The sequence below is a fragment of the Cnephaeus nilssonii genome, assembly GCF_951640355.1.
Source record: "Cnephaeus nilssonii genome assembly, chromosome: 18".
In the NCBI taxonomy this organism is placed as follows: domain Eukaryota; kingdom Metazoa; phylum Chordata; class Mammalia; order Chiroptera; family Vespertilionidae; genus Cnephaeus; species Cnephaeus nilssonii.
Window position 1 is genome coordinate 43,122,327 of NC_137089.1, and position 26,540 is coordinate 43,148,866.

The 26,540-nt window shown below is 45.2% G+C and overlaps 1 protein-coding gene across 7 annotated transcripts in view; it reads left to right on the plus strand.

The window, feature by feature from the left end:
- The window catches only part of ZFHX4 (zinc finger homeobox 4), a 365,425-nt gene that overhangs the window by 166,884 nt on the left and 172,001 nt on the right, over nucleotides 1-26,540 (plus strand). For 2 of the 7 annotated variants that reach the window (XM_079796741.1, XM_079796742.1), the window contains exon 1: nucleotides 10,428-11,122. The exons of 2 other annotated variants lie outside the window; for them this stretch is intronic. The gene's annotated coding sequence lies outside the window, so the exon portion shown is untranslated. Of the gene's footprint in view, nucleotides 1-10,427; nucleotides 11,123-11,873; nucleotides 12,120-13,215; nucleotides 13,436-26,540 lie in introns of those variants that run through there. 3 more of the 7 variants (XM_079796734.1, XM_079796737.1, XM_079796735.1) reach the window with 3 other exon arrangements.

The following is a 26,540-nucleotide window of genomic DNA, read 5'->3' on the forward strand; positions in this document are numbered from 1 at the left end:
ATTCATTAGCTAAAATAGAGAAATTTCCTCCTCTCAGCATCCATACTGAAAACACTAAAGGTATATAAAATGGCTTTAAATGTAAAGTTTTCAGTGCAGAGCTAAGCAACATGTGTGTGGCATGTACACAATATATACTTAATTAGGTCACACATCATATAATTTGAGGGTATTTTTAAGTATAGACACTAAACTTGATTTTTGATTAGAAAGTAATTCTCTGTGTAGTATATGCAAAGGTGGTTTTAATTTTCAATCATCCATACAATCAAACCTATGAAAAAAGAAATAAAAGCAATTTTTAAGAAACTCAAAGATCTACTAGAATATCTAGATATTTGTTTTTTAAATGTAATGCACTAATTTATTATTTCCATCTCATTTTAATATTTTTATTAATATTACACATAGATGAGCATTTAAGTGACAGTTCTGTTTCATGTCTTTGACTGTCATACATACACACATCCATTTACAAATAGTATTATAGATCCTAAGGTATTTAAAGTTTTCTGGTAACTGAGGATATACCCTTAAGGGAAATAATATAATTTTAAATGTTATCACATTTCCTGTGTTCATTGACTCTTACTGAAACCAAAATATAGTAAAAGATTTTTGTGCACTTCATTTAACTTCTCTTTTAAAACATCTCAAGTTAACAAGTTTGGTTTTGGGAGATAGATTAAATATATGCATTTTAATTTAAATTATAGTTCACAATCCCCACTGTAAACACTCAGTACATGTCAAATGTAATGTGGAATAGCAAAAATTATTTAAGGATATCAATAACTTGGCATTGAGGTATCCATTTAAACTATAGCCAAATTTCAAATCCGTGTGCCTGGCGGTTCATCGTTGAACAACTCTGCAGGGTGGCACAGAATAAGAAAATGTTACCGGAGTGTTATTAGCATATCAGTGCATGGAAAGTCATATTATGCCCAAAAGTTTTCTCTAGTATATCATGACCTATCCTCCAGTGTCAGTTATTTACACCCATTTTTTGGTCTGTAATATATTTTGAAATGTACTATTTTAATATTAGGATCCATCAACAATGAAATATAGAGAAAGTAAGGAAATGAATTTCAAGATTTCATTGAATTTCTCTGTAGAGCCACAAAACTTGGCTCTCTGTCCTACACTGCTTAATATTGCAATCGCTGTTTAAGAAAGCTTTCCAGGGCTCCCGTATTTCGTGCATGCCAAGTATAATTTAAATACTTACACACTGAAAGCCTCTTCATAACAAATGTTGGATCAATATGAAAATTGTTTATTTAGTGAATTGTGTTTACGTGGAGTGGACTTAAGGGCAGGTTTTTTAAAATGCATACCAGGTTTCCTCAAAATGACACATTAACTTCATTATTCAATGGATTTCTCTTTCTGCCAGAGACCAACTTGCATTCTGAAATTTAGAAATTTAGCAACGATCTGAGTGACAGACAGGGACATGTGGTCATGGACCACATTCTATCTTCTTGTACAAATGTTTGTCAAAGGTTTCAAAATGAAATTATAAGCTAAGGAATAATATGTTGTGTGTTTCTCAAAAACAGCGCTTGCTTTTAAAAACAAAAAAGAAAAGTGGAGTGTCAGTCTATGCCGTGGTAATGAACGAGATGTTCTGAACTATTACTACTGGTGGAAGTCCTGTCTTCTCCCAGCTGCCTTCTTGGGAGTTTCTCAGGGAAAAAAGGAGGAAATACAAAGGCCGAGCAGGCCCAGGAGGGACACAGAGATTTCCTGGTAACCTGTTTCCTAGTTTCCTGTTACTTCTCTTCAGAGAATCAAGATCTAGGCCACACGTGACACCCAGCACACAGTTCATGAAAGAACAAGGCAAAGGCGGTCACAGGTAAAGTTTAGGTCAGTTCCAAGGCAGTCAATTAGCATTGCTGAAATTGGTGTTGAGCCATATATATATATATATTTTCCCCCCAGAATCCAACACTGGCAGACGGTAAAAATGAAACATGCAACGTTTTCCTTTATCCTTTTGGAACTCGGAACAGAATATGTGCACTAATTTTGTTCAAGCAAGAGATGAAACTGGCGAAGAACGAACCCACACGCCTGACATCTGGTTCTGAGGCTGTTGTGACTTGGTTCCATCCACTCTGGGCACAAGGCATCCTTAGTTCACACTATCTGGGGCTTTGGTGACTTTGAGCTTGAAACTCTCCTCTCTAGCAATCCCAACCCTATATGCATCCCTCCTCCTTCTCCTTCTCTTTCTCCTCCTCCCCTCCCCCTTCCTCTCCTTCTCCTCCTCTTCCTCCTCCTCCTGTCACCTCCTGGGGACTTAGGGTCCGGGTAGGGACTGGGTGGTGCGCATCTGTGTAGCCAGCCGGCGGGTCTGGCAGCTGCTGTCCACCCCCAGACGGTGTACCTGAGCTCGTGGCCTCTGTGCTCCTCGGCCCAGCCCACTCCTGTCTGCGGCGCTGCCGCGGCCACGCCAGCCGGTGATTTGATAGGCTTGTCGGGTTGCCATGGTGTTGACTTCTTGCCTCTGAGGAGCTGCCCAATGACTGGAGGTCTGGGATTAAAGCGGGAAGAGGCAGCGGCCACAGCGAATTTCAGTGGCAGCTGCAGCCGCGAGAAACCAGAAGCCAGAAGCCGGGGTCTTAGGACCACGGTCCCCTCCCGCCGCCCGCAGCCGGGGCTGCACTGAAGTGGGGAGAGAAGGGGATGGGTGTGTGTGTGGGGGGGGGGGGGTGCTGACCACTGGGACCCAGAGGAGAAATTCCTAAGCGATCTGCAGGCACCAGGAGGGGAAACCTGCCCGGATTTGACCAGGGCAGGTGTGTGATGGGAGGAAAGGGTGTTAAAAGGGACTTGGGTGGGGGATGCACACTCCCCCCCCACGCCCACCCTTCATGGGGCCAACAGTAATTTGGCAAATGAAGAGGCGCTACCCGGGGAACTCTGGGTCCTGGAAACTAACTTAGTCGGAGAAGAGAAAGTGCAATTAGCCGGCAAGCGAGTAGAGGGGAGCAGTTGGCTGGGAGGCGCAGCGGTGCCTGCGCTCAGCCCCGACGGAAACAGTAAACCGCGCAGGAAAAGGGAAAGAGCCGCCTCTGTTATAAATTAGTAGGTAGGTGAAGGTTACGCAAAGAAGAAAAGGGAAAGTAAAGCTGTTAAAAGAATAGAATAAAACCCCTGGGAGTTCAGCTCGAAATCCACCCCCTCCCCGCCCCAACCCGAAGGGAGGAGGAGGAGGAGGAGGCCGGAGCGCGTTCTGGCGCGAGGAGAACCCTCTGGAATGTCTGGGGAGCAGGACCGCGGGGCGTGGGGAAGAGGACCCGGGCTCTTCGCTAAAGAGAAGGCCGAACGGGGCTGGGGGAGGGGCCGGCAGGAAGGACCCGGCGCTTCGCCCCCCGAGAAGACGGAGATTCCGTGGAGGGAGGCTCCGATCGCGGGCCCAGACGTACAGAAGTTCAGACCTGCGGCGGGAAGGGAGGGAGAAGGGACCAGAGTCCGTCGGCCAGGGGGGAGGACCAGGTGTGTGCTGCCGCCGAGGGAAGGCGTGGGGAGGCAGCCGCAGGCCGCTGGAAGGAGCCACCGCCGGGGCCCAGGGCCACGGGGGCCGCGATGGGCACGACGAGGGCGGCGGACGAGGGCGCCGCGGGCAGCACCGGGGCTGGACACCAGGTGCCCCGGTGCCCGCGCCCCGCTCGGGACTTTCCTGGCGAGAAGAGGGTCCACCAGGAGTCCCAAACGCACGCCTGGCTAACTACCCTGCAGCCCCCTTCGCGGATTTCCTTTCACAAATAAACAGAAATGCCCGTCACAGCAACACTTTCTTCTTGCTGAGCCAGAATGCGCTGAGCTCTGTGGCTGCGTGTCTCCGGACAGCAGTGTTTCCCATCCCCAAATCCATGGTTTCCCCTCACTTCAGAGATAAAACGCGCCATCACAGTCAGGTTTGGGGAGTGGGTTCCTCGCCCCCCCCCTCCCCTCCATAATTTGGGAGTCACCCTTTAGAAGAAGAAGACAGGTCCAGTCACAAGTTTGGAAACCTGAGAGGGCGCCCTGACATTTGCATATTAATTCCGGCTGATGTGAAGTAACTCAATTTGGAAGGAAGACGCTTGCCAGGAAATTGACTCTTTTGCAAACTGCAGGGAAATTAACAGGAGTCCGACAGCCACACCTAAGCTAATCCCCCTGAGTGTCTCTAAGAAATATTTCCTTTAAAAATAAAGTATTTATTTTAAAGTCGTCCCCCTTCAAGAGCAGTTTCTGCTCGAGGTTCTTCCACACACGTCAAAAGGTTGTTGAATTATTCATTATTGTAATTACTATCATCATTGTCATTATCCCTTTCCATGTGGAAATAATTTTATTATCGTAATTTGATATCTGAAGAATTTCCTGTTAGTCGTTTGATAATCATTTTTTTCTGTTGAAAAGAAAAGTTTTGTTTATAAATGAGATAGGGAAAATGTTTTAAATGCTTTGATGTTTGCTATAGATTTCCGTTTATCTAATCGATCGGAATGCCAATAAAATCGATTAAAGGTTTAGTGTTTTACAAACAACCATTTTGTGCTTTTTGATTTTATGTTCAGGGTGATTTTAATAAAGCTAATGCTTTCCTTGGGCATTCTCTCCTCAAAAAACCAAAACCTTTATCGTTTTTCTCTTTTATTAGAAACTGCCACTTAAAAGTTCTTCTAATAGGAAAATAAAAAATATATAAGCAATAGGTGCAACGGTTTAAATTTCATTCTCTTGTTGCTCAAGGTATTTAAATAAAGCCCTTTAAAATCTTGGTGAATTATATGTGATCATCCAGTGATTGCGGAATATTAAATTAAACTTAGATAAATCCGCATTGAAGGAGGCAGCACCCAATCCTGAATTTATTTCCCATTTTCTCTAACAGCATCACTGCGCTCCTCTCTTTGCAATGACAGTGTGCCAAATCTGGGCATTTGGAAAACATTTTCCATATGCTTTAACAGGGGGCTGACTGATAGACAAAGAAGAAGAGGATCTGTTCCCTCTGAGGTATATTTCCTTTAAGCGTTTTCTCTTAGACTTTCACTGAAAATCGTTTTACAGCAGAAGTTTGGAAATCATTTAATTCATTTTATTATTATTCTTGTTTTGCTTTCACTTTTTTTTTTGCCTATCTTGTAATTTATTCCTGAAGCGCAGTTTTGATTACAATATAATGTAAAGCTATCATTTCTATACCTTGGCAAACACTATTTGTTTCAAGATCTTTGATTCATTCATTTAGTTTCTGCTAAGCGGCGTTTTGTAATTAAAGATGGATTTAAATGATACATTCTATAACTTAGATCAGACGGGCTGTTGGTGGGCTGTGGGATTTAATGGTGCTGTTGTATCTAAAACTGAGGGTCGTTACACGCCGAGGAGGTGGCTTTTCTGCAGCTATCAAGACCTGCACTTTTGTCTTGGAAATGTGAATGTTGGGATGAATGTGGTGTCCTGTTTAAAAAGAATCCTATTTGGTGGCCGGAGTTTAGTACATTGTGCAGCATTCCACTGACTGGATATAGATGTCTTAGGTTTTAAAAGATCACAACTTTATCTTCTCTTCAATGAAATCACCGTTCCTCTTTCTCTTCCTTCCCCCCCCGCCCCCCCCCCCACACACACACACTTGTCTGTCTTTTCCCATCTGCATGGTTGTCTCTTAGAGGTCTTCCCTAGACGGAATGCAAAATGTTTGTTGGATACTCTTGCTGGAAATATCTCCTTGTCTTTTGAGAAGGGTGTGCTTTGGATCCTGGGTTTGGCTGGTGAGAATGTGTGTGTCTGTGTGTTTGGGTGGGTGTGTGTGTGGGGGGGGGGGGGGCAGTGGCGATCAGGAGTCCCCATTAATTTGCATACGAGCTGCGGAGTGCTTGTGAACAGTCCTGCTTGACTTTGTTTATAAACACTGGGCTGGTTGCCTAGAGGGAAAGGAGGTCAAAGCGCCGTCTGAGCCCTGACCTCTGAAAGGCCAGAGGGCGTCTGACTCCTCTCTCCCTCTTCCCCGGCCCCTCCCCCTCCCTGGCTCCCTCCTCAGACCCTCCAGAACTCCTCCCCTCCCCTTCCTCACCTTACCTGGGTCTAACTTTACAGAATGACTACCCCACCCCCAACACACACTGAAAAACAGGTCAAACCTCCAGGAAAACAAAACAAAACGGTAAAACCGATTTAGTCTGAAGTTAAAGCAAATAAATGGGCTGTAGGAAGAGACATATACAGGGATATGGAAGTACAGAAATAGAGACCGGGAGGAGGAGGAGGGGGACATTTTTATGATTAAAAAAAAAAAAAAAGGCCACAAAGGAGATAAGAGCCAGGTTGGGGGAGGGGAGTGAGCTCGCGAAAGGCGGGTCTGACTGCCCACAAACACTGCGCGCACACACACACACACACACACACACTCAAAATGTCTTTCCTTCCTGAGTTTCATCTCATCTAGTTCACTCTCACCATCCACGTGAGGGTCCGCTCTGGTGTGAGGTCCTATTTTAAATACCCGCTTTCCTTAGTTCTCAGGAAAAAAAAATGTACCTTTTTATTTTTATTTTTATTTTTTTCATAGTAATGAGATCTGGCTCTCTCTCCCAGACGGCTTCTTGAATGATTTCATTGTAAATAGAATGTGTTGGTGACGCCTTCCCAGAGAAGCCCTGCTCTTTCCGATTCACTGTCAACTTCGCGGCTCCCCCCCAACAGGCATCCAGGCCCCCCACCTTCTCACCTCCCCACTCACAGGACAGGACAGACCTGGGCCCCGGGCCGGAGTGTGTTTGGGGCAGGAGTGGCTGAGTTACACACACGTTAGTTAACTGGCTGACGTGGCTCAGTAGCCCCCGGGCGGGCGGAGAGGACCCCGCACCGACCCGGGGAAGGGGCGGGTGGCTGAGGACGTGCCCGGGTCCGGGTGACGGGAAGGGGGCCTGACGCTGGAACCCCGGAACCCCCTCCTTTCAGCCTGGGCACAGCTGCAGCCCCCGGGAGCACGGTCCCAAGACGGGGCGCCCTTTCCCCTCGGGCTGGGCTGGGTCTGCAGCGGGCGGCACGTGGGGACAGGGGACGGGGGGTCTTCCTTGGTGACCTGGGGAGCCGGGCAGACAGCTAGAGGCCCGGCAAACCTATCGCAAAGCCCCGAGTGTCACGGCGGCGCAGATTTGGGAATAAAACGCGCCAAGGAGAAGTCTGGAAGTGGGGAAATTACCTTTTGTCTCAATGTTAATTACTTCTTGCTCCCAACACTCAACACCTAACCACCTGGTGTCCCTCCTGGGCTCTCGCCTCACTCGGCGCCCGGTGCAGGGTCCGAGAGCTCCGGAGGGGGCTTGGCGGGGGCCGGGGCCGCCCCGGGAAGTGCAGCGGAGGGTGTGCGGAAAGTTCCCGGGGCCGCAGGGACGCCCCGGCTCGTTTCACTTTGAAATAAAAAGTAGCCCCGCGTCCCGGGAGGGCGGCGGCGGCGGGTTCGCGCAGAGTTTAGGGACCGCGGCGTTGGGAGGAGGGACAGGGTCAAAGGTTGACGGCAAGAGGTCCGCCGGGACCCGGGAGAAGCAGCTGGGCTTCCCGGAGCCGAGGGCCCGCGGCGCAGCCCGGTCACGCCGGGTGGATCGCGCCCGGGCCCCGGGGCGGCCCGCGGGCCGGGCTCGGGCTCGCCCGCCTCGCCGCGCCCCTGCCCGCGGCGCCGCGCTCCGCGCCTCCGGGCCCAGCCCGCCGCCCGCCCAGCCCGCGCCGCCCTGCCCCGGCCCCGGCCCCGGCCCCGGCTCCCTCCCGCCGGGCGCGCACCCAGGCCGAGCCCTGGAGGAAACTCTTGACTCGGGGTTAGTCCTTCTCTGCCCCTTCCGCTCAGCCCATTAACCCTGACCCTCACCCCGGCTCCTCTTCTTAGGAAAGAGGGACAAGAGGACCAGAAAGGGATGATTAAACAGAAAACACAGACACGCCAGGAGGGGAATACTTGCTGCTAGCAGAAGGGATTGCAAAAGTGGGCGCCCCACTTACAAATCCTCCTTCCTTTTGTTTTCTTACTCAGAATTCAATCACCGCTGCCCCCACCACACACACACACACACACACACACACACACACACAGCCGTATTTTTCAAGGGGGGGGGGCGAGGAGGAGAAAAAATAGCCACCAAATTTTTTAAATGGTTTTCCTGATTTGACGTTTGGTGTTTTGACATTAATGACAGTAATGTTATTGATGATGTTTCAGGGAGAAAGAGGCAAAAGAAATAAAGGAGGACTTGAAAACGAAATGATCACCATTTCCCTCTTCTTCCCTGCCAGAAATAGACCCCTTTCTTCACCTGAGCCTGAAACAGACTTATTGTTCTCAGGTGTTTCCTTCATCACGCGCCTTTGCCCGTCTGAAATCGCAGGAAATGGTTTTTCCATCAGTGAGCTTGTACGTGGAGCCCTCTCCCGCGAAGGGCTTGATCTTTTCTGATTTGAACCTGAAAGTTCCCCCTGCCTTCATTTCCCCTCAGTCTCTTTAAAAGCCCCCACTCCCTTCCCCATACACACACCTCAAATAGGTTTTTTTAAGCCAGAATTTTTGCTCTCTGGGGTGTTTTTCAGTAAACAGTAACGCTACATAAACACCTTCTTCACTTGCAAGTTACAGAGAATTTAAATGTTACCCTCGTGGGCATGGATGTTTCTGAAGGCGCATGGATGAAGCCCAGGGAGATGCAATCAGACACTGCAGCACATGGTGGGTGATACAGTGTAAAAGTGGGGCTGTGAACAAAGTAACTTAAAATCTTAGGAAGCTGTCCAGTTGGAGCAGGTTTCTTCCCAGCAAATGGGAAGTGGAATGGAGTCTTTGGAGACGACGTGCTTTGCTTTCTGCTAACGTTTAGGAGCCCTGGTCCTAAGGCACTGGTACCTCCACAGACTCCAGACCCTAAGGTGGTGCTCTGCTTTTTTCTCTTAATAAAGACCGTGTCTGGGTTTTATTCCCCACTGCCAGCCTCGGGACTTGCATTGGCACCTGAGCCAGCTGCCACAGGCAACCGGCTTTCTTGACCTGGGTCTGGGTCTGCTATAGCCAGGACCCTGCTTTTATCCTCCAGGTGTATTGGAGGGGGGGGGGGGGTGTTTAATCCCATTTGCATCAGTCCTAGGGTTTTCCACATGTTCCCTGATCACGCAAGGTTTCAGGCCAGAAGGGTGCAGGTTTGCAGCCTCTGTTGTTCCTAGTGCTTGTGTGATAAACCTTTCTGCTGGTGTTTGGTAGATTTGGTGCTTAAGGCCTAAGACGAGGTTTTGAAGCAGATCCTGGCGAACCAGAACTTCCAAGGCCTGTCAACCCCAGAGCAGCCGAAGCCTCACCTGTCCAGGAAGCTGGACATTGCAAGTATTTCCTGTTTTTAGCTTGTCTGATTTGCTCCTCTCACCTTCTCTGTAGAATTCCTATTTTTGAAATACTGCATAGGTGGTGTCTCCTTGTGACCTGTGGTATAGCAGTGTATCAAGATGCTATCTGAGTATATATATCTGAGTATATATCAGGGGGTATTTAAAAGTATGTCTACTCCTAGTTTTAGTTAATTATCTTTTAATGAAAGTGTCACTCATATTCACATCTGTAATATTGGGAAGAGATAATTAGATTTTCAAATGAGAATCAGCCACCTTAAATTTTGCACCAGGAAAGACCAAGTATATTTCATTCTAATGAGATCTGTAGTGGGATTTTTAAATTCATCATAATGTGCTTCGAGAAAGATAATTCAACAGACTCGCCAGACGAAAGGTTTTTTTTTTTCCTAAGTCTTCTTAAAGCCATTACATTGAACTTATGCAATTCCGATAAAATATTCAAAACTATTCCAGAAAGGTTCGAACCAACCGTCCCCCTCTCTCGCCCCTGCAATCATCACTTCTTCTCATTAGAAAGTTTACTTTGACTAAACTAACCGCTTCCATCCTCCCTGCTCTGGGTTTTTCTCCCCTGCGTGTGCACGCGAAAGGCAGACGCTTGGAGAGCGTGCCTGCAGACGCGGAGTGCAACTCCTCGTGCGAAAGCGGCCGGGCCGAGCCGGCTGTGCACACGGCCAGGCACCCTGCATTTACATACATCTGCATACTGGCCCAGGCCCCGCTCTTCGCCGAGGACCGGCGTGCTTGCACACCGCTGAATCCACCGGGCAGAGCAACCCCCTCCGCTGCCCTCCCTCACGGCTCTGCTGAAAGCTCCCTAGTAAACAAATCTCTGGTCCGCTAATCATGACTTTGCTCATTAAAATTAAAAAAGGAGAAAATGGAGTGGTTAAAGGGCAGTGCTTTGGCGGTGTTTAGGTTTGACACCCCCCTCCCCCCCTTGCTGAGTGTGTGAGTGTGTGTGTGTGTGTGAGTGTGTGTGTATGTGTGTGTGTATGTGTGTGTGTGAGTGTGTGTGTGTGTGTGTGTGTGTGTGTGTGTGTGTGTGTGTCTAATGAAGTTTGGGAGTAGCGCGCGCAGGGGCGCGTGGGGTGCGAGCCCCGAGGTCCCCGTCCCTGCCCTCTCCGCGGCCGCCGAGTCCCGGGCTCCCGCCGCCGCGCTCCGAGCCCTGGAAGCCGCGAGGCTGCCGGCTGCTCCGAGCCCGGGCTGCGCGTCATTTGCAGTCTGGGGAATGTTGATCACCTCGCTAATTACACCTCTCGCTCCCCCCGCTCCCTCTCCCTCTCCCTCGCTCTCCTCTCTCATTCCCAGAGTGCATATCGGGAATAGACACACAAAGACATGCGCACTCAACTTAATCAGCCATTTTTTTAAACAGGGCTAAAACGATAATAATTAGCAGAATAAAGACATATCGGATTTTCATTTCCTTTCCTCCTTTCCCCAACCCCTTCACAACCAAACAGCGAGGCCGCGGCGGGCACATGCTTTAACTCCTCCCGGACCCCCGAGGACCGCTCCATGCCCCCCACTTTCTGCTCCAGCGTTTTTATTTTCACCCAATAAAGTTCGAGGATTATTTTTTTATTTTTTTATTTTTTATTTTTATTTTTTTTTAAATGAACCCTCTGGTTTTACTTGGATGTGATCAGCTGTAAGTAAAATAAAAGCAAAACAAAAAAAAGAGGCGAAGATCGCGTAGGAACTGCAGGGGAAATGGAAAGTAAGTTTTTTCTTTAACTTTTATTGAGTAGTTTGTGTTAAATTTAGGTCGAGTATCGATTATCTTTCCAGCCTGATCTTGCACAATCTTTGATATTTCGCTCGCTCTCTCTCCCTCTCCGCCTCTCCCTCTGCCCCCGGCTCGCTCGCTCCCGCTCACGTCCCCGCATCCCGACCATCCCTTCCGCTCTGCCCCCCTTTTCTATCTCTTTCCCCCTTTTTTTTGGCTGGAGGACTTGCTCCGCGGAGGGAGGGAGGGGACCCGGAGGGGCCTGATTTCCCACTTTCTTTGGGGGGCTACGTTTTGGGGGGATTTAACTTTTGGCTTCAGTGGCGGCTCCCCACGTTTGGCCGAGCAGCTGGCTGTCCTTTTGGCTGTGTTTTCGGGTTCTGTCTGCACCGCGAGCCCGGGCTTTCTGGTGGCGCGGGAGGCTGTCAGCTCGCGGCGGCGCAGCCACGGCCGGGGGTCCCCGCTCGCCCCGCGCCCCGGTCGCCATGGCTTTTCCTGCGCACCCGTCCCCCGAAAGTTTGGACGTGGGGCGGCGGGGTCGGAGCCCCTCTCCCTGCTCCCCCCACTCCTCCTTCCGTCCGGATTTCTTCCTCCTGCCACCACCCGCCTTCCCTGGCTCGAGCGCCGCGAAGGGCGCCAGTGCCCGCGCCGCGGAGGCCCGGGGTCCGCGCGCCCTGGGCGGGGGCTCGCGGAGGCCGGGGCGCGGGCCGGGCCGGGGCGGCGGGGAGACCAGGCGCCGAGCGGCGGCGGCGGGCGCGGCCCGGGGCTGCTGCCTGCGGGCGGGCGGGCGGGCGGGCGGCCCGGGGCGCCGGCGCACGGAAGGCAGGTCCGTTAGGAGGCGGGATCGCCGGGCCTCCGGGCCAGGGACCCACCGGGACGCGGCCGCCGCTCCCGGGCGCTGGGACTGCCGGGGGCGCGTTCGACCGGAGCGTAGATGCCCGCGGCTCGGGGTCCAGAATCTTTCCCTTTCTTTTTGGCAAAGGGCAAGGTGTGTGTGTGTGTCTGGGTGTGTGTAGGCGGTGGGGTGGGGGTGGGGGCTGCGGCTGCTGTGAGAACTGATTTCTTCCCCGGGGCCCCCCCCAAAGGGGTTCCAGGTCTGCGAACGAACTTCACCTCCTTCGCCTCCCCGGCATCAAGTGCGCCTTCCGGCCGGGAGCCGAGCGAGGCACCGGGGCTGGAACGCGTCGGGTCTCGCCTTCCCTCTACTTCTGCCTCCCTCCCCCCCACCCCCATTCTTCCTGCTCTTTTTCTCTCGGAAAAGAAAATACTAATAAAACGTCTCACGGATCGTATAAACTTTCTCCGCCGATGCCCAAGTTACGGAGGGCGTCCCCTCCGGGCGCCCACCCCGCGGAGGACGGGGCGCTGGCGGGTATTTCTTTGTTACCTGCGATCCGGGCGGGGGGCTCCCGTCGGCGCCGCGCCGGGGCTGGGGTCCGGCCCGGAGACCGGGCTCCTGCGGCCGCCTTTGGCCGCGACTCCTCACTTCCGCGCGGTTCCGGTGAGGTCTTAGCTACCGTTCGGCGAGACACCCTCCTTGTAGGTACCATAGGTTCAGATCGCGCACACCGACCCCCCCACGCCGACCCCTGCACACACACACACACACACACACACTCACACACTCACACTCAACACAGACTCACGCACGTTCTCCCTGCACCCCCCACCGCCAGCCCCCACCTTGCCTTCCCCTCCCCCCTTCCAAAAGAAAGCGCACACACACACACACACACACACACACACACACAACAGCAACAACCCCCCCCCCCCCCCCAACCAAACAAAAACCCAAAGACAAGTTCACGGGCGGAAGATGGTGGATTGACACTGACTCAGACACAGGCAGGTTCACCAGGAAATCTGGCGGTCCCGATTTCTGACAGTTGCATTTCCTCTCCTGGAGTCCTTCCCCCCCCCCCCTTTTTTTTTTATTAACTCTGTTCCATGTTTAATCAAGGATCATGTAGATGGCAAAAGGAGAGACAGGGAGAGCAGAGAGAGAGGAGAGAGGAAGAGAGAGGAAGCAGAGAGACAAGAGACAGAAGGGTTTTTTTTTTTTTTTATTGTGTTCTCCAGGATTTTCAGTGGCTTGATCCCTATAAACGTGGGGTGCTTAACGCTCATATGTAGTGTTATATTTTCCGTTGGGTGGATGGATGGAAGAGTCAGGGAGAGGCTGCGGCTGCCGCTGCCTTGTCGGGTGTTGCTTAGATTAAGGCTGAGACTTGGCTGCGATTGGGACGCGACAGTGACACGGGCATCGATCGCTTCCATTGAGAGCCATGCACAAACACAGCCCGGGTAGGTAACACTCTCGGTGCCATCAACACTTGTTTTACTTTATATTTACTGGCAAAACTGACAGAGCAGGCTCCGACTTTCTCTCTCTCTTTCCTTTTATTTCTCTCTTCTCTTTTCTAACTGAAGAATAAAAACAGTTGTGCCTAGCTGTTGGAAATGATGGTTTAGATACAACAGAAAGGAGATATTCGCTATTATTTCACGACTTCTGTAACTGATTGTGTGTTAGACTTTTTCTTCTCCACGCAGCAGCATATTGAAGAAAATGAAGGTTTTCCTTTTTCCCTTCCTCTTCTTAAAAAAAAAAAAAAAAGAAAGAAATCCTTAAGGGAATATTTGATAGTTTTCAACGTTTGTGGTTTCAATCAGCAGGAAGGCACACAAAAATAAAAGATGGTTAGCCAGCTGTTTTAACCTCTTACACCTGGCTTCAGTGTGGGGATCATAAGGTTTATACAGTTATTTTTAAAAAAAAACAGTTTTCATATTTATGGCAGAAACTGGGGAGAGAGCATCATAGTGTGTTTATTCAGTGGCTGGTTGCTTTTGGATTTAAAAAAGTAAGCTGATACTGAAGTGTTTTCATTTTATGGCAATGAAGATAGAGTCAATGAAATATGGGGGAAATACCATAAATCTGAAAAGTGAAATGTACCTAAGGAACAAAGAAAGGTCAGGTAGACCAGCTGTGTAAGTCAAAGCCACAGCCCCCAACTGTGGGGTCAGACAGGGAGAAGGGACTCTGGGTCTGGGAAGTGAAAGTTGCCACTTAAAGTTAAAACCGAAGGAAACCTGTTCAGCTCTATTGTCATCTTTTGCCATTTTTAGCAGATGAGCTCAAGTCTGTTCATTAATTTGGAGCTAATAGAATTATTTGAAAAGATGCTGCACCAGCAAGGAAAACATAAAGCAGGCTGAGAAAATCGCTGTTTAATATTGCAGAATTTACTACTTCCATTCTGACCATGAACCTAAATTTACACAATGAAATTTGATTATCTTTAATAACAATATTAGATCCTGCCCTGGATGGATGAGAATTGAGGTGCTTTTGTTGATTGCAAGGGTTTAATGTTGCATTTCAGAATCTGATGTGGTTTGGCCTCCCTTCCATTAACTGGAAAACCCCTGAGGTTTTACAATTATTTCTTAAAGATAATACATTTAAGATTGCATTGGTAGGCTGAAGAAAAGTCATAAAGGCAAGAAGGGAGGCCCTTAATAACTCTTGAGATTCAGACATGTTCAGCAGTTAGATTGGCTCTGACTTCACCAAGGGTCGACAATGTGTCATTTCCACGAAGCCAAATTGCCCTCTGCCTATATGATATTAATGTGCAAATCAATATTTCAGGGATTAAATTTCCCTTCTTCATTTTTTATGGTTTCTACCTCAATAAGTCTCAAGTCTATTAGAAGAGGCTGGATGATTTAAAATCTTTCACTGCAGAATGGCTTGTCCTAGTCTTGTTTCACAGACCATGTTAGGATTTTCGTTATAAAGACTAAGGACACCCTAAAGAAGTTGTGAAGCAACTCAGTGGCATAAACCCTGGTTCTATTAAGAGCTACGAGGTATTGGAAACATAATATATATGTTTCTGTTACACACATACATATATGTACACGTGTGGCTGCTTTAAAAATATTATGTTAATCACCTATTGATTTATTTCAAAATCAATTGAAGTGCCTTTCTTCTTAGTGATTTGTTCAGCATTCTTGAGGACTGTGTTCATTTTCTTAAAGGCAGACATGGATTAGCTGGGTGTGAAAGTATTTGGGAGGGATTTTCACTTAGCAGTATTTTCCTAAGAAATAGTTCGAGACACCATTGTTTGTCAGAGTCCTACTCAAGAGTTGTCATCTGCATATGGTGTTGTCATAGCTATCATTGCATTTGTGGCTGAGTGACCTAGCTGCTGTCTGTTTAAGGAGGCCTTCCATTCCTTTTACACTGATGTCCAGCACTCAGTAGGCAGAGTGTTTCTTGTAACCCTCTTGGAGACACAATTGTGAAAGAAAAGATGTGATTTGGTTGGGAATAATACCAAAGCAGAGCTTTAGGAGGTCAAAATAAAAGATTGTGACTTTATCGCATGATCTTGGGAAGGCCTACTGTCTATCATTTGGTGGTGTTTTATAGTCTAAAACCATCTGGACCAAGTTCCGCACAGCTGCACGAATTTCATATGTGATAGAACATTTTTTCCATTCAGTGTGAAATGTTCCTTCCTCAAAAACGTACACCAGACTCGCTTAATTTAGTCTGTTAAAAGAAATGCACATGAAAAAGGACAAAAGGCTCTTTAATCTCTGCAAGCTGTTTGTTTTTCTTCAGGATTCCTGTCTGTTTGGGTTTGAAAAGTCATGTTTATTGAGGAGATGATTCTGAGGTGTGACATTAAAATAATATATGATTTTTGGACTGGTGGCCATGCCCCTGCTTCATTTGCAGAACTACTTTTTATGCCTGTCAAAACACAGAGCTAATCTATCCTTATTTACAATTAATCTCAATAAAATTAATCTTAACTGTGCTTTATTCAGTGGCTTAAAATATCTAATTATATTCAATTAACTGCTGTCATAGTAATTAACATTGCTTAATTGCCTCTGCATATATTTATGTAAAGCTCATTAGGTGCTGCTGGCTCCTTCTTCCTTTTCTACTTGCTATTTTTGCTGTTGTCAAACCATTTTCATCTCCCAAGGTTCGACACTGTCAGTGAGAGCAAATCCTTCCTTAACATTTTCTTGAAATGAATGTCATTGCCTGCCTCTGAGAAGATACTCGTTATGAGTCTTTAAAGACTAATGCATCTCCTCTCCCCCCCCCCCTTTTTCTTTATCCCTGGTCCCTAGCACACTCACCAAATATTTTCTGTCATTGTTGCTGGAAATATGAGAAGCCAGGTTAAGCTTTGTGCTTATAAATGAGGAGGCTTTCTGTGTCTGCCTAGGGGCTGTACCCACAGGCAGAGTTTTTTCCCTCTAAGACTATTCTAAGGGTTAAAGACTTGGCCAAGGTTCAAACTGAAAAGCACCCAGGGAAAGTGCCTGTGAATATGTACAAGTTTCATGTAATTAGTGCTTAATTATATTAACATATGCAAATTGTCAACTTAGGAGCTTGTTGAGCTGGCAAAGATCAGCTAGGCACAATTGCTGTATTGTTCTAAAACCATAATGGCTTGCAAGTTGGATTGTGGAAACACATAACTAGCTATCTAATTTAACTCATACCATGGTGAAATTTCATTAGTCTCCATGGAGACTGGTTTAATTGTGCTGACTAATGTTCTGGGCTGCAGAATGTCCTAAAAAAGAAAGCGTTGTTTGCCTAATCCACCTTACAATGACACTTGTTTGTACATGTTTCCCCTGTGTGAGAATTTGCATATGCAAATAAATAGTTGCTCTGCCCCATTTGTCATGGCTGTTCATTACCGATGAAGAGGACATTGTTACTAGGCTGCTCCTGACTCTCCCAAGATGGGATAGTGTCAACCAGTCCAGCGACATTCTTTCATAATTTGTTTCTGATTAATAGACCAGAGTGAGTCTCACTCTCCGGGCAGCTGCGGAGGGAAGGTCAGTTCTGTCCCAGGAAAGAGTTTCTGCAGTAACTGAACGACTTTGTCTTCTTCTGATTAGTCTCCTTTTCCCACCCATCCGTGGTTAACATCACCATATTTCAAATAATGTATTCTTGTTCTCAGAATGCCTGTACTAATATTCTCTCATTTCCTAAAGCAAAAAAAGATAGAGAGAGAAAGGAGATTCTGTTATTGGAATATTAATCCTGTTTTTGACAGAAAGGTAAACTGATATAATTGCTTTTCAGCTGAAGGAATGGGGGTTTGTACAAGTGTGAAAGCATCGGAAAAGGATTAGCATTTTTTTGCATAATGAAAAGCTCCATTGAATGGGGTCCTGAATGGCTGACTGAATGACTAAGATGAAAGGAAGATGAAAATGCAGTCTCCTCTTTCTTTATGCCTATGCTCTGCTCTCTCTAAAGTTATGTTTGTCCAAGACTTGAGAAAACAAGCAGGGGCTCAGATTTCAGCAACTTTCTAAGATGCCCCGAGTTTCCATCATCATGGGGAAGTAATATGTATGACAACGGTGTCACCAGAGGATGATAAACAGAGGTTTGTGTGTTGAAGAATTTTCAGAAACAGCTAGGCTGGTCAAATATTGGCTATTGGGTGCCAGGAATTCCCAGCGCTTTGCTGGCAAAAACAGTTCCTGTAGAAGTGGCCAATAATAGTACAGGGTGGATATTTAACTTAGTTAATGACGGGATACCTAGTGTGTCTCACCCTCTATTGGCTGCCCTGCGCTGTCTGAGTTGGTGGCACACACTGCCCTGGAGAAGGAGTTGTGTATGGTGACTTCGGCAATGTTGAGTGTTGTAGGTGGCCCATCCGCTTTTGTGGTTGGGAGGGGACAGCACCTGAGGATAAGGACTTATTTTCTTAGGGTTTCACTCATCTCCTGTTGCCTTTGTGGATGTATGTCATTTAGAGAGAAGCCTTTTAACAAGTGGGCAAGTACTGTGTGTTCAGTCTTGGAAACGTTCGCAGAAGCGTTTTCTCTTGTCGCTACAGAGGGCTGTAGCTGGTTGTCAGTTAACAACATGATCAGGGCACTAAATGGTCGTCTTTAGTCATAATTAGGGTGGGTAAACTATCGTAGGTGTTCAGACACTTTAGAAGGTGGGAATTGGTTCTTTTGTACCTACGTAAATGAAAATGCAGTGTGGGTAATTATTTATACGTGTACATTGTAAACAAGCTCTTCCGGGTTTGGGGAAGTAAATGAGCCATTGAAGGCCGGCCCAGAGCAGGAGTGAAAGGTCCTACCAGATATGAACCTAACTTGCTTTGCTGCTAGGTTGTAGAACTTAACAACCTCATCACTTTAGTGGTTCCGTGGCTGCGGTGCTATTAAGATGGTTTACGTAGAAACTTGGGAAATCAGGAGTGTTTTCACGTAAATTAAAGTATAAAGGTTGCCTCTTGAGTACAGAATACTGTAAAGGAAAAGTGTTTGATCTTTGTTATATAAAGTCCCCCAAATTCTTTACTAGAGTCCTTTTAAAAATTTGTCAAGAAATTCTGGATTGTTTCAGAAACTTTTATGGTTAACTTTATGATATGCTTGCAAAAAGTCTTAAAAGAACAAAAAAATCCACATGGAGGCTATTTTTTTACATGCAGAAGGGCTTATTAAGGTATTTCCATAAGAAAAATGTGTTAATTTAAAAAATAAATTCATTTATATTTTAAGACATTGTTAACCAAGCACCATGTGTTGTGCCTGGCAGCGTTCCAGCCCCCATGGAAGTGGATCACACATGGGTTAATAGTAGCTATGTGATGTCTGCATTCTTAGGAAATGGGCAAAAGCCCAGGGTATTCTGATATCAAGATTTTAGAAATCAGACAGAAAGCAGAATATATGTTTATATGTGAACAGATGGACACATGTGAGAACTAAGTGCACAATTGCTCTTGGCACTTGTTTTGGTTATCCCCGATGATATAACCAAGATCTTCATGCTCTCACAGTCTTTGATGGCTAAGGACAAAATGGCCTTTTAATGAGGGCTCAATGGCATTATTTTGTTGCACAGGATTGTGCCCCTGTGATCTTGCTGGATTTGATGTTCTGTTAATTCCTTCGTGTCAGAAGTTCACAAGTTGCCTTGGAAGTTTGATATGGTTGCACATTTGACACACAACCCTCTATCCATAGGGGCAGCTGCTCTCTATGTCCCTTCTCTTTTAAAGGTTTGTGAGTGAAATCAAATTTTGCCATTTTGAGGCGCTTTCAAATGTATGCACACAACTTCAAAATGGCTTTGACACTAACGTCGTATTTGCCAAGCAGCTTATCTCAGATATAGTTAGCCACTCTAACGTTCTAGAGATTTAAAAAAATAAACAAAATTTAAGATTTGGGGCAGCTTGACTTTGTTAATATGGCCTGATGGCCCCAGCGGAGTCCTGAGGAGGCGTTTCAGTCATCCAGGTCAGGGGTTCGCACACTAGCCTCATACATTCAGATGATTGATCATTTCTGATGTTTGCTTGTCCTGGGGATAGGACAGTGGGCAGTTGATAATTTCTGAATGGTGCCCATTATAGCACGTACCTCTAAAGACGAAGTTTCTAGGTTCAATTGTGTACTAGCAAGTATTTATTCAGATCTAAATCTTTTTAAATCAGGGGAAATTGACTTTGGGGTTAAAATATGCATTTTATAACTGTCCATAAAATTCTCCTCCTTCACTGTAAAGAAGAAAGGAAATCCATAGCTTTAACAGTGTCAAAATACAAAAACCCATCAGCTGGTGAGTGCCACCTGGTCGCATGGCTAACAACAAAACAGAACAAAACTTTGTAAGCGGGAGCCTATGGAGAATCTTCAAATTTGCCTGCTGGGAAGGGTAAATTGAAGAGCCCATTCATCTCCCAAACTACCTTCACTAAACCTGAAAGCCTATTAATGTGGATTCTCTAAAATACGATTTTTAGTCCCTTTCCCCCATATATTTAGGAATAATGCAATTAGTACATAAAATTTTCTGAGCCCACCAATTAACTGAGAATAAATCATCTCTTTTGGCTTAGTAGATGCAAAATAGGAGTGTACACACACACACACACACACACACACACACACACACACACACTTCTACCCTCTTTCCAAGTTAGAGTCTCTCTTTCCTCTTTAGATGTATTTATAGGGGAGACCTGTGAGATTTTCCCTCTGTAGACTAAATTCCTTTTATTTCCTAAAGACTGGACAACATGATCACAACAGAAGAGTAAGTAGGGTTATAAGGCAACTGGAAACTCACAAAATAATAAAGCTGGAAACTGCCTTAGAACATCAGTTCAACCAGCTCATTTTAAAACATGGCTATAGAATGCAGGAGAAGTCCTTGTTGAGTCACCCAGCATGGTAGGGCAATGTCAGCACAAGAACCCAGATATCCCAACTCGGGGATACTTGGAAAGGGGTTTGTTATGTGACTGAATGTGAAGGTGGTAGAGATAGTGAAGAGAGGAAAAGGAAAATGTCAATGGAGACCCAATACTGATACCATCTCCTCTGAGTGAGCGAGTTCTATGTTGCTAAGAGGATACAAGTAGAATCTGGGTGGCCTCTTATCTCGGGGACTGTAAACATATTCTTGCTTCAGGAGCAGGTTAGACTCGGTGCTTTGAATGGTCAAGAAGAGTCTGATTCATAAAAGCACTGATGATCTCAGTGACTTAAAATACATTCTTCATAATCATGACCACGGTGTTAAGAAGAACAGGTTTCTATTCTGTGTAAGGACAGTAAACGAAGACAGTGCTGTCATGTATTAGAGGCAGCATAGTGTATAGAAAGGATGACACTTAGTTAAAACTAGACATTCGTTGATGCTGTTTACTTTGGGTTCTTTTATAAATTAATTTATTTTAACTTCAGTTTTAGAGGTTTGAAAATCGACTCAATTTTTTTACATCTCAATGACCGATAACAATGGTATCCAATCTATGAATAACTTCTTGTTAGTGATGACTTCTTCAAGTTCTTTAATCTTACTGAGTCTCAGTTTCCTCGCTCCTTCAAAGTTCTTGTACAGGTTGCAGAAGACTAAAGGGTTGTGAACATTAAAGTAAGTGGATGTGACAGGGCTGGAGACCCTACTGTTTCCTTTCTCTTTATTTTCAGTAGCTGGTTTTCATGTAATGCTCACCTAAAGAGTGTTTCATCAGCCAAATCTTCATGAATCTTTTTAGTAGACACACCCCTGTCCCCCACAAGGGAAGGGGCTAGGAATTAGGCAATGGTATGCCTAAGAGTGGGAGAAGCTGTAGGATCCTTCTTCTCATAATTTCTCATTGATAGCTACCTCGATGGCATCTCGGTGGACAGTCCTCTACCTCATTATCTGCCGCTCCATCATCACACGTTGCTTTGGTTCTGAGGGGCTTCGAGATGTTCGATATATTTCTTGGTCTTTTATTTAAGAAGTACATTAGAACAGAAACAGTTTTTAAATAATTCAGATCTTAGTCTATCCACATGAACTCAAGATTCCAGGTTGTTCATTATCTATACTGATGAAAGCATATTATGCTAATTAAACCAGACATCCTTCCAGACGACCTTCCTGATGAAGCCAGGGCTGTAAGGGAAGCCAGGTCCCCGGGTGCCAGAGGGAAGCTGGTGCCAGCAGCCGGGGGAAGGAAGGCCTGCTCTTGCACGAATTTTGTGCATCAGGCCTCTAGAATACAATAATAGAAGAGACCACAAACTTAATTCCAGTCTTGAAGTTGACCCAGCCTGCTTGAAAGTCTTTGAAGTAGAGGATTTCCCCAAATTGATTTAGATGCCATTGAAACACCTTTCTATATACTTGATATTATGATATTTTGATGTGCCATGAAAGGAGTATCGATACTATTACATGGTACCCTGTATATCAAAATTTACACCAACCTAGAGAACAGATCCAGTTATTAATCATCCAGCAATATTATAAAACTCTTCAATATTCTTGGGGGATTTTATAGCCAACTTATAAGTCTCATCCTGGCTTATCTCTTGGAGGAGATCATAGCCCTTTATCTTTTTTTAAAATATATTTTATTGATTTTTCACAGAGAGGAAGGGAGAGGGATAGAGAGCCAGAAACATCGATGAGAGAGAGAGACATCGACCAGCTGCCTCCTGTACATCCCCCACCGGGAGATGTGCCCGCAACCAATGTACATGCCCTTGACCGGAATCGAACCTGGGACCTTCCAGTCCGCAGACCGACGCTCTATCCATTGAGCCAAACCAGTTTTGGCCCCTTTATCTTTTTATAGCAATGCATCATTCAGTGGAAGAATACCCAGGTTCAAAGATGATAAGATTCATTATAAAGTTGATAAACTTATAAATACATTTTAACCATCTAAACTAAAATCAATTTCTATTACACTTTTTAAAAATTCATAATAATTTTCCATTATAATACACATTTAAATTATTGTTTATATTTTATGGGAAATATAAGTGTATTTGGGTTGTAATTTCCTAGCTTTGAGTTTGATTTTTGCTTTATATTTCTATATAATTGGCCCACAATCTTTGTTACAGTTTTTTTCTTAAAAATAAAAGTGTGTGTACTGCCTATGTTCTGGTCATTTATAAGTAGCCCTGGACTTGACAATTCATTGGAAGCACATTTATTTAAGGCAAAGTGTTTAATGAACACTGATAGGGTAAGGCTATATTTCATTGGAAGAAACCAATTAGCATCCTAGCATTTTTCATGATGCTCTTTTAACTGTTTCCTCAAAAAATTTCAACCTTCATGAGGGCAGCACTCACATCTGTTAACCACTATATTCACAGTGAGGGACATTATTGGCAAATCCTTGGTAAATATCCTCAATAAATATCTATCGAATGGATGAAAAGAAAATGATAGTTAATTAAAAATATAAATAGGAAACTTCAGTTTACTATCCTACTGGAATCTGCCTCTCTTCTTGAAATCTAGGTACTGATAAGAAATATACAACCTTAAAAACATCTGGGTCTGTCTTGGAAAATTCCATAGGGAAAACTATCTTCCAACACAATCTAAATGGGTTTTTATAGTAGAACCATAGATTGTTGCAGTCAGAAGGGATATAGAACCATTCCCTTGTTTAACCCATAAGGAAATTGAAGCTCAGAAAAATACCTGGGAAATATCACACAACTACAGAGCGCAGCTGATGCGATCCTGTGTGTGTGTGTGTGTGTGTGTGTGTGTGTGTGTGTGTTCCCTGCAGCAGATCATTTAACATTTTTTTTCACTGTTGTTGGCTTCGCTCTTCCCATTTCCAAAGAGTCTATAATATTAATTAGAGAATAACTTCTGTTAAGCAGAAAATATTTTTATTTGTGGATTTTTTCCTAGCAAAGGAAGATTTTCGGTTGGTACAGTGATGGCCTTAGGACAGGCTGCTGCTGGTAGGATTGTAAAGCTAAGCTGCTGGAGATAGGACAAGCATTGCCCAAAAGGTGAAAACTTGCGGAAGGGGGTGGGTCATTTAGTTCTCGGAATGAAGCAGGGTGCAGATTAGGAATCATTGCGGTTGGCGAGAAGTTGCTGGTCACAGAAGCCTGTTTAAGTGCTCACTGTCAACAAGGAAATCGTGGGCCGCACTTAAAGTGGCTCACCTCTGATTTATTCATAAACCTCACACGAGCACTTGGCTTTGTTCTTGCTCTAGTAAGGGGGATGAATGCCAATAAGGACAGGAATAAAGAGCTCCTTGCATGGCCCAAGAGTGAATAGCACTTTCCTCAAAGCCTGACCTCTTTTTTCCGAGGTCTGTTGTGCTACAGTTGACTCGGATTGGCTGTGTCCTCACATGAATTGAGAGAAGAGGTTACAACAAGTATCTACCCTGTCAAGTCCATAGTATACATAGCAAGGTCTAGGGAACAGGAACTTGGGTTCTGACTTAATGTAAAGGTGGTGTTTATGCTTCACCCTCCCTTCTCTTTGAAGCTTGAAGAGTTTCACATTTAATACTAGTTGGAAAAACATTGCTTCTCTCTAATTGAAGAATGCGAGGATCTTGGAGTAAAATGGGTGTTGACAATCCATCCCTCCACTAAAATGAATGAGAGAGATTTAATAACATAGGAAATTAGGGGCTTGAGGAGAAACTATGTACCATGCTGGGGTAGAAACAAAGCAATGGACTTGTGATGGCTTAGCCGTGTTTATCAAGAGGGTTTATTTGTGTTAGTCCACAAATTCTGCTCTGCTCTGCTCTGGCCTCTCGTGGCGAGGGGACGGGACCTTTAAGAGAGTCAGCTGGCTGGTTCGCAGTGTGGCAGAGGTTGAGCGGAGTGACTTAAGTCCCCAGAGCAACATTCAGAGCCTGCGAGTCTTTTTCCAGCCCCTCCGCCGCGCCCCCCCCCCCCCCCCCCCCCGCATCCTATCCATTCTAGCTCCCCTTTCCTCCTTTTGATGAAGTTGGTCTCTTACGACTTAAAGTGCATATATTTACACAAAAATTTCCTCCAATTTTCACAACACATTAACCCAGAAGAGCCATATTAGCAGAGGATGGTGAGAGTTGATGATATATCTCCAGATAAAGCCGTCCCCCTGTGCAGGGCGTCACAGTCATCAGCTCATTTGTCATGGCTGAAGTGAGGATGTCAGGACCAATGAGGGTATGAGTGCTGAAGGGGGCGAAAGGGCTTTTGGAGGGAGACATTTTTGTGCTGGGAGTCGGCCATGGCTTAGATTTAGCTCCAGGGAAATGTTGGGATTAGCCACCGCTCTGTACAAATCCTTAGCATAACAGAATTAGTTGGGAAAATGGAGAGGTGGAGGTCATGAGGATGGGCGCATTTCTGGAGACCTGCTCGAGGCTGCAGGCCAAAAACTGCGAAAGAAGGGGGTGCTTGCACTGAAATTATTGTAAGGGATGTGCTTTAGGCAGGTCCATGGATTTCAAGGTTGAAGTCATGGTTCTGTGTGTCATCAAGGAAAAGACCGAAATAATATGTAGATATGGCTTCTGTTTTCAACTTGGAGCTGCATTCAAAGAATTTCCATCCCAACATCCAAAAACTTTGCAGGGAGATTTTATTTGAGAACCCAAAGATAACATTCAGGCCAAAAAAAGTACTTTTGACAGTACCTTGGAGTGAAAGTTAATACTTAATTTAAATTACAATAATTATGGTGCAATACTCGCTGCATTGTTGAATTTGCACAAAACCAAGAAGCTCAACTTTGTTGAAGCAGACTTCATGCTGAAACTGTAATTGAAAAGCAACTTATTTTCTTTAGCTACAGAAGTCCTTATCTTTGATAGACCAATACTAGCAGATTTATTTCATTTTGGATCCAGCGAATTGTTCTCTCTCGGATAATGTACCCATGCAACCTTCTCTTATTTAACTCTATTGATTTACAGTGTTAAAGTGAAATAATCTGATACCTGTTTCCTGTCCTTTGAGTATTTGTCGTCAAAGAGGCTGATTAGTTTTTATCCCCCCCACCCCAGTCTTTAGCTGTTTTAAATGTATAATTATCATCGCATGTCATTTGATAGCTGCACTAATTGCTGGCAACTATTGTCTGTTTGCACTTAATGCTGAAACCTGATCAACATCCTGCTTTGGTTGATGTTGGTGGTAAACTTTAATTAACTCTTATTGCATTGAAGAAGAGTTCAGGCTTGGTGCTAACTAATCATTTACCTTCATTATGTCCTGACAGCTCCACTTGTTCTTGGTCCTAATAGATACACCAGTCAGTAAATAAACCTGCAAACCTCATGCCTGGTGGTTGCTCCACACTGATATTTTGCTACTTAAAGTATAAGATAATTGGGCCCAGATAATTATTTAGTTAGTTTAGTATCTCTAGTCCGGCAGACACCAATCTTAATTGCCTCTTTCATGCTGGACAATTTTATTTTAATAGAAACTGTAGATTTGAGATAACATTATTCCTTCAACATGGTTCCTATGAACATGCGTCTTTTGAATCAATACAATTAAGCTTGTCTCCTGTTGGAATTCTTGTCATTATTTTTCCTGAAATACTTTTCCTGTAATGATATTGAAGTTAAAGTAATCAGGTTACCAGCAGATCATGTAAAATTCAAGTCAAAATTGCTGGCTGCTTGATTTTAATTTGTCTGACATCAAGTTTGTTTGAAAAGGGATAATATGTGGGTAAACCAAGGAGCTTATAATTATGGTTGACGTTTGTTTGTTTATAATGAAATCTAATTAAAGTTCATACATTTAAAACACAAAAGTTAATTACTGAATTGCTCACTTCACTTATGGACGGCAGTCAAATTAACTTTTAGGCCCAAAACACACACACACACACACACACACACACACACACACACACACCAAACAAAAGTCTCTCCATAATAGAAATAAAATAACCAACTAATCTTAGTGATCAAACATACATTTTCCAATATTTCATCTTGGCATTCCCCAATGTTCTCTATTATGTTAGTCCTAGTGTGGTTTTTAATATAAAATAATGTAAAAATATTTACAC